Source organism: Heterocephalus glaber, unplaced genomic scaffold (genome assembly GCF_053883595.1).
Source record: "Heterocephalus glaber isolate CG9 unplaced genomic scaffold, H.glaber_assembly_v1.0 deba00001481, whole genome shotgun sequence".
In the NCBI taxonomy this organism is placed as follows: Eukaryota; Metazoa; Chordata; class Mammalia; order Rodentia; family Bathyergidae; genus Heterocephalus; species Heterocephalus glaber.
Window position 1 is genome coordinate 18,006,389 of NW_028258317.1, and position 12,166 is coordinate 18,018,554.

The window sequence follows — 12,166 nt, forward strand, 5'->3', positions numbered from 1 at the left end:
TGAGGCATTAGTTGGGAAAGGGCCTATAGGCAACCTGCTGGCGATGGGTGTGAGGAAACAGCAAGATTTTTCCCTCCCCGCGCCCTAGGCCTTGGAGCAGTTCCCTGGAGGATGAGGCCCAGATATTTTGGGTGAAAGGCCAAGGGAAAAATTTAAGGGGTGTGTGGGGTGGGCTGAACCTCTGGTTCTCTGCCTCTGGCATTCCACCCTCCGTTGCGCTCTCGCGTGGCCTCAGAAGTTGATCGGGGTGTCTAACTTAATCTTCCATGTTGTGGGCGGACCAGAGGCCCGGGGGCGAGTGAAGTGAGCACACTGGCCCCTCAGAGGCCCAGGCTGCGAGGGGCGAATGAACCTCTGGCGCCAAGCTCCCGGCAGGCTGTGCCTGGAACTCCGGAACTGCCCCGCCAGAGGTTAAGGGCACAGCCCCCTGCCCCCTTTATCCATCGGGCTTCTCGCGGCCGGGGGTAATCAGTGACAGAAGAAGAAAAAGGTAGTAGTGGTGGTGTCACTGGGATCTATGACAGGAGACCAGGGCCTGGGCTCCCACCCTGGTCCACCCCGGGTCATGGAAGCGTACAGCTAGCTTCCCCTTTGCGCAAGGGTTCGTCTGCGTGTGATTAGAAGGGGGGTCGTTGCTGGGGGCAGTAGGAATTGAGGAGGAGCCAGCCGGTAGGCTGCCTCTACCCAAAGTGGGGGTTGGGGACTCTGCCTCGCGCTCCTCTCACGGTGATGCTGGAAGGAGGACCCCAGAGTTGGCCCGGGGTGCGCCAGTGTGTCGGCGCGCGGCACTCGGGGCCTGAACGTGCGGGAGTGTGCGCAGGAGAGACTTGGCCAAGGCTGGGAGAGAGAGTGAGCGTGAATGAGCGATTCTGGGGGGTGGTGGGTGCGCGCCCAGCCGCCTGGGGAAGCGGGCGGAGTGGGTGTGCGTTTCTCGGTGCGTGCGCGTTTGTGAGCCCCGAGGCCCGGGTTATGCGTTAAACACGGGGGCCACAGCCGCCTGGAGGGCGCGCCCGAGAAAGGGCGAACGTGAGGGGGCCACGCGTGCCAGTGCGGGCAAGTGTGCCAGCGGTGAGGGGGAGGGCGCGTGCCTGCGCGGGGCCAGTAGGAGTGCGGGCCTCGCAGGCCTGCGCCGGGGCCGCGCGTGCCAGGCGCGGGAGTGTGCCAAGGCGGGGGCGCGCAGGGGCCGTGGCGGGGAGGGGTCGTGGCGCGCGGCCGCGGAGGCGAGGGGAGACAAGGCGAGAGGGGGAGGGGAACCAGGGCGCGCGCGGCCGAGCGGGCGCCCGCGGTCACATGGCGAGGGAAGGAGGGAGGGAGCGCGCGAGGGAGGGAGGAGGATGGGGGGGGTTAAAGCCGCCGAGCGCCGAGGAGCCGGTGCAGAGCGGGCGGCGGCGGCAGCGGAGGCGGCGGGTCCAGCCGGCGCGGCGCGGGGTTCGGTGGTGGGATTCGGCAGCGGCGCTAGCTCGGCGCTCTTTGCCTCTCTCCTTGCGGGGGGCGGTCGAAGGGCGCGGCTCTGTGCTCCTGTGGCCCGAGGGCGCGGTGAGTACCCCACGGCTCTCTGCGCGAAGCTGGACCCTCGAACCCTCGAGCGGACAGACCCGCGGACGCGCGGCCCTCGTGCGCGCTGAAGAGTGAGGGGACACGCGTGGATCCGCGGCCGAGGGAGGCAGGAAAGTTCATGAGAAACTTTGCCCACAAACTCGGGGCCGGGGGCGCAGAAGCGGCCCCCCACGTCCGAGCGCGCCAGGGGTTGGGCGTGGTAGTAGTAGGGCTGGACAATCGGCTGGAGGGAGGTGGTTGGAGCGGTTTGTCCTAGTGTCCCTGTTCTTCCTAGCCTTCAGCCGCACGCGCCAGGTCTGGGAAAATTCCAGGGTTTGGGGGGTCGCCGTAGACCCCGCGCACCCAAAGGGGGCTTCTTTCTTGGGCAAAAATCTGGACTTCAAAGCTCCCGGGGGTGTGAACGGACGGCTGCGCGTCTGCCAAAGCTTGTATGTCCGTGTGAATCTGCTTGTGTGTGTATATTCGTGTGTGTGTGTCTGTCGGTGTGAGCCTGCCTGTGGTTTTCTCATGAGTTCGCCTGGATGTATCTCTACGCAGTGGGTCTCCTCCAGTGTGTCTCCTTGTAAGTCCCCTGGTTTGTATGAGTCCGCCTGTGGTGTATCCCCAAGTGTCTCTGTGAGTCTGCCCATGTGTGCCTCCTCTAGTGCGGCTCTGTGTGAGCCGGCCTGGGTGTCCCTGTTGCTTAGAGTAGTGTGTCTCCCAGTGCGTGGGGGGCTGGGCCGCGGGGAGGTCACCAGACGGACAGCTCTCTTCGGTTCCTCTCTCTCGAGCCTCTCCTTCAACGTCTAGCTTGATCACTCGCTCCTTGCTTGCTCCCTGGGCCCCCTTCCCCCTCCAGTAGCTTCGGGGCGGGCAGGACTATTTCACGCCTTGTTGAAAATTCAGGATTTTCTTTCTCTTTCCGTCTCGTCTCTCTCTTTGAAAATCATCTGTGTGTCTGTGTGGCTGGCAGCTTGTCTGAAACATTGAGTGTGTGTCTGCATGCCGTTTTAGGTGTGTGTTTGTAACACTAGTTGTTTTGCCTTTGTTTTGTGGTATGTTTGTGTCTGTGTCATAGGGGTGTTTGTGTGGCTTTAATCACTGTGGTGGTGAGAGTCTGAAATGCTAGGTGTCTTTGTGCATATGTAATTGCCATGTGTCCAGAGGATCTGAAACACTGGGTATGTGTGTCTAACCCGGGGTGTGATGGTGTGCTATTGCATGTATGAGGATGGTGCTTAAACAGTTGGATAGTCTGAGGGATACAGGGCTGGCTAGTGCTTGGGGGGGTGGAGGGAACTGTGTGTCTCAAACTATGTCCCTGTCTGCACTCTCAAAACCCACACAAACCCTCTCAGATGGTTCTTGGAGCTCTGGTCAGGATTGGTAAGATGGAGCAAAAGGTTCATACTGTCAGAGCTGATTGTCCAACTGGGACCATGAGCCTCTACAAAGACTAGGAGTTTAAAGTTTACACTTAGGACTTCCTGAGGCTCTGGAATTCATACTCAGATTCACACTGGGACGCTTATATCTCATTCTAAAGTCTCAGGATTTACAGTCCTACTCTCATGCAGAATTACACCAGGACAGAATTACACCATGCAGAATTACACCAGGGCTCACATTTGGATTCACACTTGTATTCTGGGGCTCATCCAGGTATACATTTCAAGTCTGGGGTTTACACTCATACTGGGACTCTGCTCGAACTTGAATGCACAGTGGGACTATAGACACACACTTAGACATTTCCAATCTGTAGCACATAGGTTTGCACTGAGACCTAAAACTCACACTTAGAAGCTGATTGGATTCTAGGTCTCACACTTGGATTCATACTAAGACTCAGGACTTTCCTCAGATTCACATTTACATTCGGGGACTCAAGAGTCACACTAAGATGAGGGGCTCACACTCAGGCTCACATTTGAACTCAAGGACTCTTAGACATTGCAGTTCCTAGTCAATCTCACTTCCATTTCACATTCAGACTTACACATCCACACTGGACTCACACTCAGACTCAGCAAGGACCCTAGTGCTTACTCAGATTAATGCTAGGATTCAAGTGGGGAGTCTGGTCAGATTCACACAAGTAACCTGGAGCTCACATTTAGACTCACACCCAGATCTGGGTGACTTCCTTACATTCAGATTCATCTTAGGATCTTGGAGCTCACACTCAAGATTCTTACTTCTATCTTGGGATCACTTAGATTTGCACTAAGATCCTGATGTTCACATTTATACTTATATAGGTACTGTGGGGCTCACACTCAGACTTTAAAAAGAGTCCAGTGTTCACATGTGGACTCATATGGGACCCTTAGCTCATACTCAAAATGCCATTAAAACCAAGGACTCACACTCAGACACTTACTTATGCTAGAGCTCACTGACTTCTTTAGGCCTCCAAACTTTCACTTCAGTGCTGGAGCTTTCTTGCATTCCAATTCACTGGGGCTTATAAAAGATGTTCCCTGGGATCTAGAGTCATACTCAGACCCATACTTCCATCTTGAAGTTCACACTCAGACTGACATTAGACTCTGGCACTTACGTTAAACTCACACTTCCAGGGCTCACATTCAGACCTAAATTAAAATTGTGATGTTCACAATCCCAGTGGAATTTAGGACTCAGTCACAGGTACCTGTGCGTTCCTTTGGTTTGTAGTATGTATAAGGGCACTTAAAATTTGGAACAGATACTACTACAAGACCTCATCTCTCCAAAAGATGGGGAGAAGATGGGATACATATTTGCTTACATCCCTCACTTGGACTGTGGGCTGGGGAAGGAGGAGTGGGAAAGATACAGTTAAACTTCCCTGCCTTGTGTTCCACATGGAACTAGGCTCTTGGCAGGGAAGTCTGAGTGACTTGATGGTACAGAAGTGACATGAACCCTTTGAGGCCTCCATGTGCCATACACATCCTCCTTAAATCATTCTGGACATCTCTTCTGAAAGGGCCAGATGTGGGGAAATAAGATGTCCTCCCAAGACACCCTCCCATTTCATCCCAGTCATTCTTAGGATGGGAAGGGTAAGACTGGCCTGGTGAGTAAACTTCTGGTTCCAGGGACTTCCAGGGTGCTGAATTTGTAATTCTGAGAAATGGTAGCCCCAAATCTGTAGTGAGATCTGGAGGAGGAAACTGGGCTAGACTTCACCTTCCCTCCTCTACCATGGCCAGTGTTTATGCCTTTTGAGCCCTGTCCTTGCTCTAGGGCTTGCCCAGGAATCCCTACTCTACTCTGCAGGAACCCTGGGGTGCCTAGGCTGCAGCCAGCCCTGGCATTCCACCTGCCTTAGAGAGGCAGCCCCGGACTTTACATGCCCCTTCTATGGAAACCAGTCCATGGGGCTACCTGAGGCAACTATTCCCCCATGGGACCTCACTCAGTTGGGACCTGGCCAGCATGCATCTCCCCCCAGGCTGAGATGGCTGGGCTTTAACTGCTCCCTGGCCCTGAAGGGGACACATGCTCTCCAGCCCCCTATGGGGGTGAGGGGCTTGGAGGCAAGGCGCCCTGCTCTCTGCCCCCCCCCATGGTGAGTTGAAGTGTAAATGAATCAGAAACATATGGAGTGGATTTTCTTTGAAATGCAGATGGGTTGGGGGGGACCATGTGTGCCTGGTTGGGGGGGTGGTCCCTGAGAGTAAGGAGGCTGAGGAGAGCTGACCCCTCCTCCAGACCCACCATGGGGAGGGGGTGTGGGGGAGAACTCAGCTGTGTAAACTGTTGTGGCCCTGGGTGACCACACCCACACGGACTTGGCTTCCTGTGGGGAGGGGCTGGAGAGGCAAGTGGTCCCTGTGGGTGGAGAGCCTGTAGTCATCATCCCTCTTTACCTCTGCAAAGGGCAAAGGAGTCCCTAAAGCACAGAGCTGTGCTTGGTGTGGGGGTGTCACCAAAGCCAGGAGCTTTGAGGACAAAGGAGTAGAAGGAGGAGCTAGAGCAGATGTGGGAGAAGAGTCAACCTTAGAGCTGGGACTAGCACTACAGTAAGAGGAACTGAAATTAGACTATGGCGGTGACTTGTGGCCAGCATGAGAGTCCCAGCTGCAGTTAGGAGTAGACTGAAGAGTTCTCAGTCCTTCAGGAGGACAGATTTTGGCAGACCCAGGGCAGTCAGTGTGCCCCACCATACCCTATCTATTCCTTCCCCATATAACACTCAATAGGGTGGCATAGTAGTTGCCTTTAAGCTTGACTGGGACCTAATTATAGGGTCTGCTTTCCTGAATCATGTCCCTGGCACAGACCTGGTACACAATAGGAAGGTAGTGTTGATGCACAATGCGGGTTTTTTTTCTCTCCTATTAGACACAGGGGTCTTTGCACAGTGCTTGGCAGGAAATAGGTGCTCAATAAATGTTGAAGATGAACAGGGGTAGAACAGACCTTCTGGCGTTTGTGCTTTAAGACCCACAGCCTCTGTTGAACACCCTGCTTGGCTCAAAGGAACCCTGAGTGATTTTTAGGCTAGACTAAAGGAAGAACTTCCCTTTACTAAGAGGAGTGTAGAGGAAAAGTGCCTTAATCCTTGGAAAGGTCAGAATGAGGGAAACTGAGGTAGGGCAGTAAGCCTGATTTTGTGGCAGAGGTTGATGATCACTCTGCCCTCTCCCCAGCTTCAGGATTTTTCAGAACATGGGAAAGTCTTTTATTCCCCTGTGGTTGTGAGCCTGTTCGCTACTCTCTAGGTCTGGGATTCTTCGATTCTAGCTGACGGAATGGACTCCATCTCTGATTCACTAAGGTTGGGATCACAGGCTGTGTAGCTGCTGCAGGCAGCATGGACTGTGGATATTGGTTATTAATGTTTGTCTGAGAACGCAGTGTTTGGATCCTGAAATTACTCCATTCTGTCAGAGCCCAAGAGTTGCCGGTGTGTTCTGGTGTAGCAGTGGCTGTAACTTGGTCAAACAGAGAGACAGAGAGGGAGAGACTCACGCTTATGCAGAGCCAGAAGAGCCTGGGAGAATGTTTGAGGGTGGGGAAACTGAGGTAAATATGAATAGGAGATGCACAGACAGAGCTTTGTTATAGATGGAGCAAAGATTTATAAAATTTATGGTGCCATTTGGTCAAATTATGGTAAACATTCAGGGTAATTGGTTATCCTTCACTGTAGAGAATTTCCTTCTTAGAGAGTCTGCAGATACATCTCATAGCAGACATAAAAATCAAGTAGTCAGTAGGAACCCTTTCAAGTCCAGCTTCAGGATGTTCCAAATAAATATTTGGCAAAGAGAACAAAATCTCCCCAAGTGCCCTTTTCTGGGCCACTGCCCCATCCCTACCTCATCTGAGACCTTTCTTGCAGCCAGAGTCCCAATGTGGCTCTTCAGTCACTCTTTTATAGACCTTCACCTTACTTCTGGTTCCCATGCCTTTGTGTAGTCCCTCTCCCCAGAAGGGACTGCATGGTGGTCCCAAAAAAGGCAAGAGGAGCCCAGTGTCAGGGGACAGATGCCATGTGACCTTGGCCCATAAGCTGACCTTTCTAGGCCCCTCCGTGAAATTGCAGGATGGGGTTGCTGGGCCCTGTCCCAGGCTTGGAGAAAAGGCGGGTTTGGCACCCATCCAGCCCCCTGACGTCAATGACTCTCCAAATAATGGAATCAATATTGGGGGGGGGGCAAGCGTGAACCAGGCCCCAGCGATTAGAAACAGATCAGCACAAACTCGCAGCTGATTCTGATAGAGCTGCCTTGGCGCTCTAGGGTGGGAGGCCAGGAAGGAGGTGGACCTGGGGCGGGGCTCAGGAATGGGGAGGTGGAGCCACCCTGTGTCCAAAGGAAGAGGGTACATCACTGGGCAGAGGCTGGGCTGTTGGGGGTTGGAGTGATAGTGTGGGGCCCCCTGTCTTAGTCCCTTCCTCCTTGCAGCCTGTGGAGTTCTAAGGCTAGGTGGTTTGTAGATGGAGACTTCTTTCAGCTAGTGAGGGTGAAGAGTGGGCAATGGGAGTTCATCTCCCTACATCCCAGATCCTGCCCTCTAGGCCATGTTAAGGGTCACAGGTTATACAAAGGTAGGTGGAAAGAGTTCTAAGTGAGATGACTTTGCCTAAAGCCAAAGGGTATTAATCAAAAATAGCACAGAGATGGGTATCCCCCATCAGACTGGAAGTCTGGGCTCTTCTGTCAGTTTACATTCTCTCAGCCTCCTAGAAGGCAGCAGGTGAGGATGGAGTGGGTTATGGGTCCATGGGGGTCTGGCCTGGCGGCAGCTGACAAAAAACAAGAAAAAGGGCTGGGGGAGCAACTGTAATTATGGGGCATTTATTATTAATCAGATGAAATTGCTGGAAGCAGCTGGTGTAATGTGCGTAGTGATACAGACTGCATGCTTCCCCCCAACACACACACACACACACACACACACACACACACACACAGCCTGAGCCTTGCTTGCTTTCACGATTTTTTCTTGTGAAGGTCAGATGGGTCTATGAGTGTCTCTGTGCCTGTGCATATCAGTGTGTATCTGCATGTATTTTCATGTCTGCCTGTGGCCTCCTCTGCCTCTATTGTCTCCTTTTCTAACACCTCTCATTCTTTGGCTTCATATATGTCTCTGTCTGTGTCTTACCCTCTTAAGTCTCCCTGTTTTGAGGCCCTTGTCTTGGTGTGTCTGTATCTGTCACCGTCAGCCAGGCTGTCTGTAATACCTTGTTTTAGTTTTCCGGCTCTCTCTCTTGGTGTCTCTGCCTCTCTGAGCAGGTTTAGATGACAAAAAATTCTTTTCTCATGAGTATGTGTTTAAGAACCTAATTGTACCTTTGACAGGTATATCTAGGACCTGTTGGGGGCAGGCAATTGGATCCTGAGGATCTCCTGGGATCCTGTAAAAGCTGAGGGTTATGTTAAGTGACTGGACTGTTCAGCACCAGCTTCCTTACCAGCTACCAGTTGTGTGACTTTGGGCAAGCTCCTTTTGCTCTGTGAGTCTCAGTTTCTCATCTATAAAATGCAAACAGGATTATCTCTGAAGGCTGGTTTGATGATTCGGAACAAAAGTGTAAGTTAAGGACTTTTCATAGTGTCTGGCTAACCAAGGACATGAACAACTCCTAGCTATTAGGATGTAGCTCAGTGAATGGGTACTTCCCTAGTATGTGTGAGGACCTGGGTTTGGTTCCCAGCACTGCAAGAAAGAAAAGAAAAGAGACAGAGCAAGTAAGCAAGCTAGCTGTTATTATTGGGAAAGGCACAGTGCTAATGAGTAAGAGCTACAGAAGCAAATTGGTAAAGCAGAAAGGCTTTGGAGCTAGATATGGACACAAATTTAGGCTCTAGAACTCTTCCACTCTATGGTCTTGGGCAAGATATTTAACCCCTGTGAGTCTCAGTTTTCTTAGCTGTCAAATAGGAAGAATAATAGAACTTGCCTTGTGGAGAAGTCAGGAGGAATAAATGAGATAATGCGTAAGAGGTACCTAACAGATGCTGGCACATCACATGCTCAAAGGTCATAGTGATAACAAGGAAGAGGATGTTATGATAGTGAGGGCTGATTCCATGCTTGTGACCCTGGGTCTCTGAGTGTATGCATGCATGTGTGTGATATGGAGGTGGTGCCCATAGCTACAGACTGTGTGGCAATTTTGAATCATCTGTGGGTAAGGATCTGGGAGTGGTGTCAGGTCACTATCTCTGGCCTTCCTTTGTCCTTGTGGTTCAGAACTAAATTCAACAAGGGGTGCTGGAGGAGTCTGTACTATTCTAACTTTTCCTCTTCTAAATGTTCATCCACTGTGGTCCTTGTGAGGAGTTGTGAGTATTGAATGAGCTCTGACTTGGACTAAGATCTGTGGCTCTTCTGTGACCTCTGATTTGTGCCCTTTGCCGTTCTAGAATCCAGCCTTGTCACATCATCCCGCCCCCTTGGTTTTGGAAGTCCAGGGAAGAATCTGGTCTGGAGGAGGAGGAGGACATTGATGTGCTTGGAGTGCAGCTGGTAGTGAAGAGGTAGGTGCTGGGGCCCTCGTGGAGAGGGTCAATCTCAGGGCATCAAGCAGGTGTATTTGGGCTGTAGGTGTGGGAGATACGAGTAAAGTACCTGAGATCCTTTCATTCAACTTCCTTGTCCTTCTACCTCCTGCCATGTGGGATCTGCCTGGCTTGGGACTTTTCATGCCCTATGATAGAGAAGGGAAGAGATTTACCCATGGTCACAAAAGCAAGGGCAAAATCAAGCCAGGAAACTGGTTTCTACATTAGGGGGCTGAATCCCAGATATGGGAATATGTTTCTGTTTCAGTGTCTTCTGGTTTCCTCTCTGACCCCAAAACATCACTCTGGCTTGATTAGGGGAGCAGCTGGGCCTGGAAATGGAATGGCAGGTCGGAAGGTCCAGAATCTTCTGGGGCCAGTGGTGGGGCTGAGTCTGACTCTCCCTGCTTCATTCAGACCAGGCAAGGCCCCTGGATTGGCAGCCCGGGGGTGAGGGCATCCAAGGAATCAAGGCACTGGAGCGGAACGGAAGGGCCTATTGTCCAAAACCCGCCAGAGCCCCACAAAGGCCGGCTGGGCTTTTCATCTCAGCTCCCAAACAGACTGGCCATTTTCCTGGCCTGGGGCAGCAGGTGTGGGGGTAAGTGTGTGCTAACTCTTCAAAACTAGGGGTAGGGTATTGAGGATGGAGTGGGATACCGCAGGAACACATGGCCTTAAAAGGAGTTTAAATGGATCCAGGGCCCAGGAGAGGAAGGAGGAAGGGATGGCTGTAGAGATATAAGAAGTTAAGTTTCCCGCCCCACTCTCCCCAAAGACCTAAGGACATGGGGTAATATATGTGATAGAAGTTCATAGTAGAATGGGGTCAGGCAATGGGTTTATAGACTGATAGATGATATTTATGGCAGCACACCTGGGAAGAGTCTGAATGTCTACTGGGAAAGTGGGCTACTGAGCTTTGAGCATATATGATCCTCCCCCACATTGGGAACACCTTAGGGAGCCAGGACAGGGGCTGGGAAGACAAGGCTAGTGCTCAGCAGAGAGAATGAGTTCCTCACAGCAAGAAGGACTAAAGCCAGACAGCAGGAAGAACTTCCTGCCAGTGAACAGTAGCTCAGATGCCATGACCCTGTCCCTGGGGATCTCAGGATCGAAAAGAGCAGGGAAGCTGGAGTCATCCCAGGGGCCCAGGCTGAGGCAGCTTCTGTGGGGGCTGAAGAGAAGGCCTAGGAGGGAAGATTCGACAGTTCTATCCACCTTCCCCCAGCAGCACATCCAGCATCACTTTAAAACAGCTTTTTAATTTAACAAAGTGGATGAAAAACTGTTTTTGGAAATAAAAGATATCTGCTGTCTCCCAGGCTAGCACTCAGCCCATGCAGAGAGCCTCTCTTTGGATTTCTCTAGGCTGCCGGTGCCTCTTTTCTCTCTTTCTCTGTTGCTTTTTGAGTTGGTTTCTGCTCCGCCGTCCCCCACCTTCCTTTTGGCCTCCCATCACCTCTCTCCATCTCAGCCTCCCTGGGAGTTTCACTCTCAGTCTCTCATCTCAGTTCTCTGCATCTTCTGTCTCTCCTCTTCCAGTCTCTCTCTTCCGGGGCTCTCTCCCCTGATTTGTCTCTGTCTCCCAGCCTGTCTCAATCTCTGTCTCCCTCCAACCCCCCTTCTTCTCCCCCAACCCCTGCTCTAAATGGGTCTATTTAAAACGCCCGACGCTGCCAAGTCAGAAAAGCGTCTCCTGATAAAGCGCATTAGGCGGAGGGAGAGAAGAGGAGGGAGGAGGAGGGAACGGCAGGGCGGACGAATTGATCCAAGCCTGTAACCCCATTAATCAGGCAATGAGGATCCCCCTCCCTTCCCTAGCTTCAGCCCCTTCTGAGCTAAAAGCCCCTTAAATATTTATCACCCCTCCCCCATGAGGGCAAGGGAAGAGGAATGTGGCCCTTGGTGTGAGCATCCCCAGCTGCCTGGGGCCCCCAGCCCCGTGTGTGTGTGTGTGTGTGTGTGTGTGTGTGTGTGTGTGCGCGTGTATGGATGTGCATGCCCAACATGCCCAGTAGGCCCCAAGGCCCAGCTGTTGACTTTCCCCCTCTGTCATCTGGGCAGCCTGGTCCGTTGGATAGCTCCTGGGGACCCTAGGGGTTTGGCCCTTCTCCTTTCCCTCCTGAATGGGAGCTTGGGCAAGCAGAATAGGGAGACTAGAAGTTAGGTGGAGGTCCTCATCTCTACCCAGTGGTTGGCATTTGCACTATTATTCTGGAGGGTAAGACTATGAGCTGAGGTTCAATTTCCAGATTCCATCAAATTTTCAGTGCAGGAAGTAACTTGAGGAATAATTGGGGGGAGCATTTTCCTAAAGTGCACAAAAGTAACTTGGAAGGCTATAGGAAGTTCCTCTTTCCCCTCCGAGGGCAGAAATATCACCTGTGAATAGTTGGTGGTTTTCCATACTGTAAAAAATGTGAGATGACCTGGGCCTTGGGGGTGGGGGTGTCCCTCACCTAGTGCAGGAGACAAGGAAGGTCACCCAGAGCTGGGACTGTATTGCACTTCTCACTGCCTGGTTCTACCCCGACAGCAGGGCTCAGCCCTGAGACTGGCAGTGGTCTCCTGGGGTGGCTGGAGGCAGCTTCATTTTGGGAGGGGTAAGGGTCTAC

General features: G+C 52.4%; 1 protein-coding gene across 6 annotated transcripts in view; it reads left to right on the top strand.

Moving 5' to 3' along the window:
- Positions 1-322: 322 nt before the first annotated feature.
- The window catches only part of Cntfr (ciliary neurotrophic factor receptor), a 38,996-nt gene continuing 27,152 nt past the window's right edge, over positions 323-12,166 (top strand). For 2 of the 6 annotated variants that reach the window (XM_021252987.2, XM_021252991.2), the window contains exons 1-2: positions 717-849; positions 9,408-9,521. The gene's annotated coding sequence lies outside the window, so the exon portion shown is untranslated. Of the gene's footprint in view, positions 491-716; positions 850-1,378; positions 1,537-9,407; positions 9,522-12,166 lie in introns of those variants that run through there. The other 4 variants (XM_021252989.2, XM_021252993.2, XM_004838428.4 and 1 more) reach the window with 4 other exon arrangements.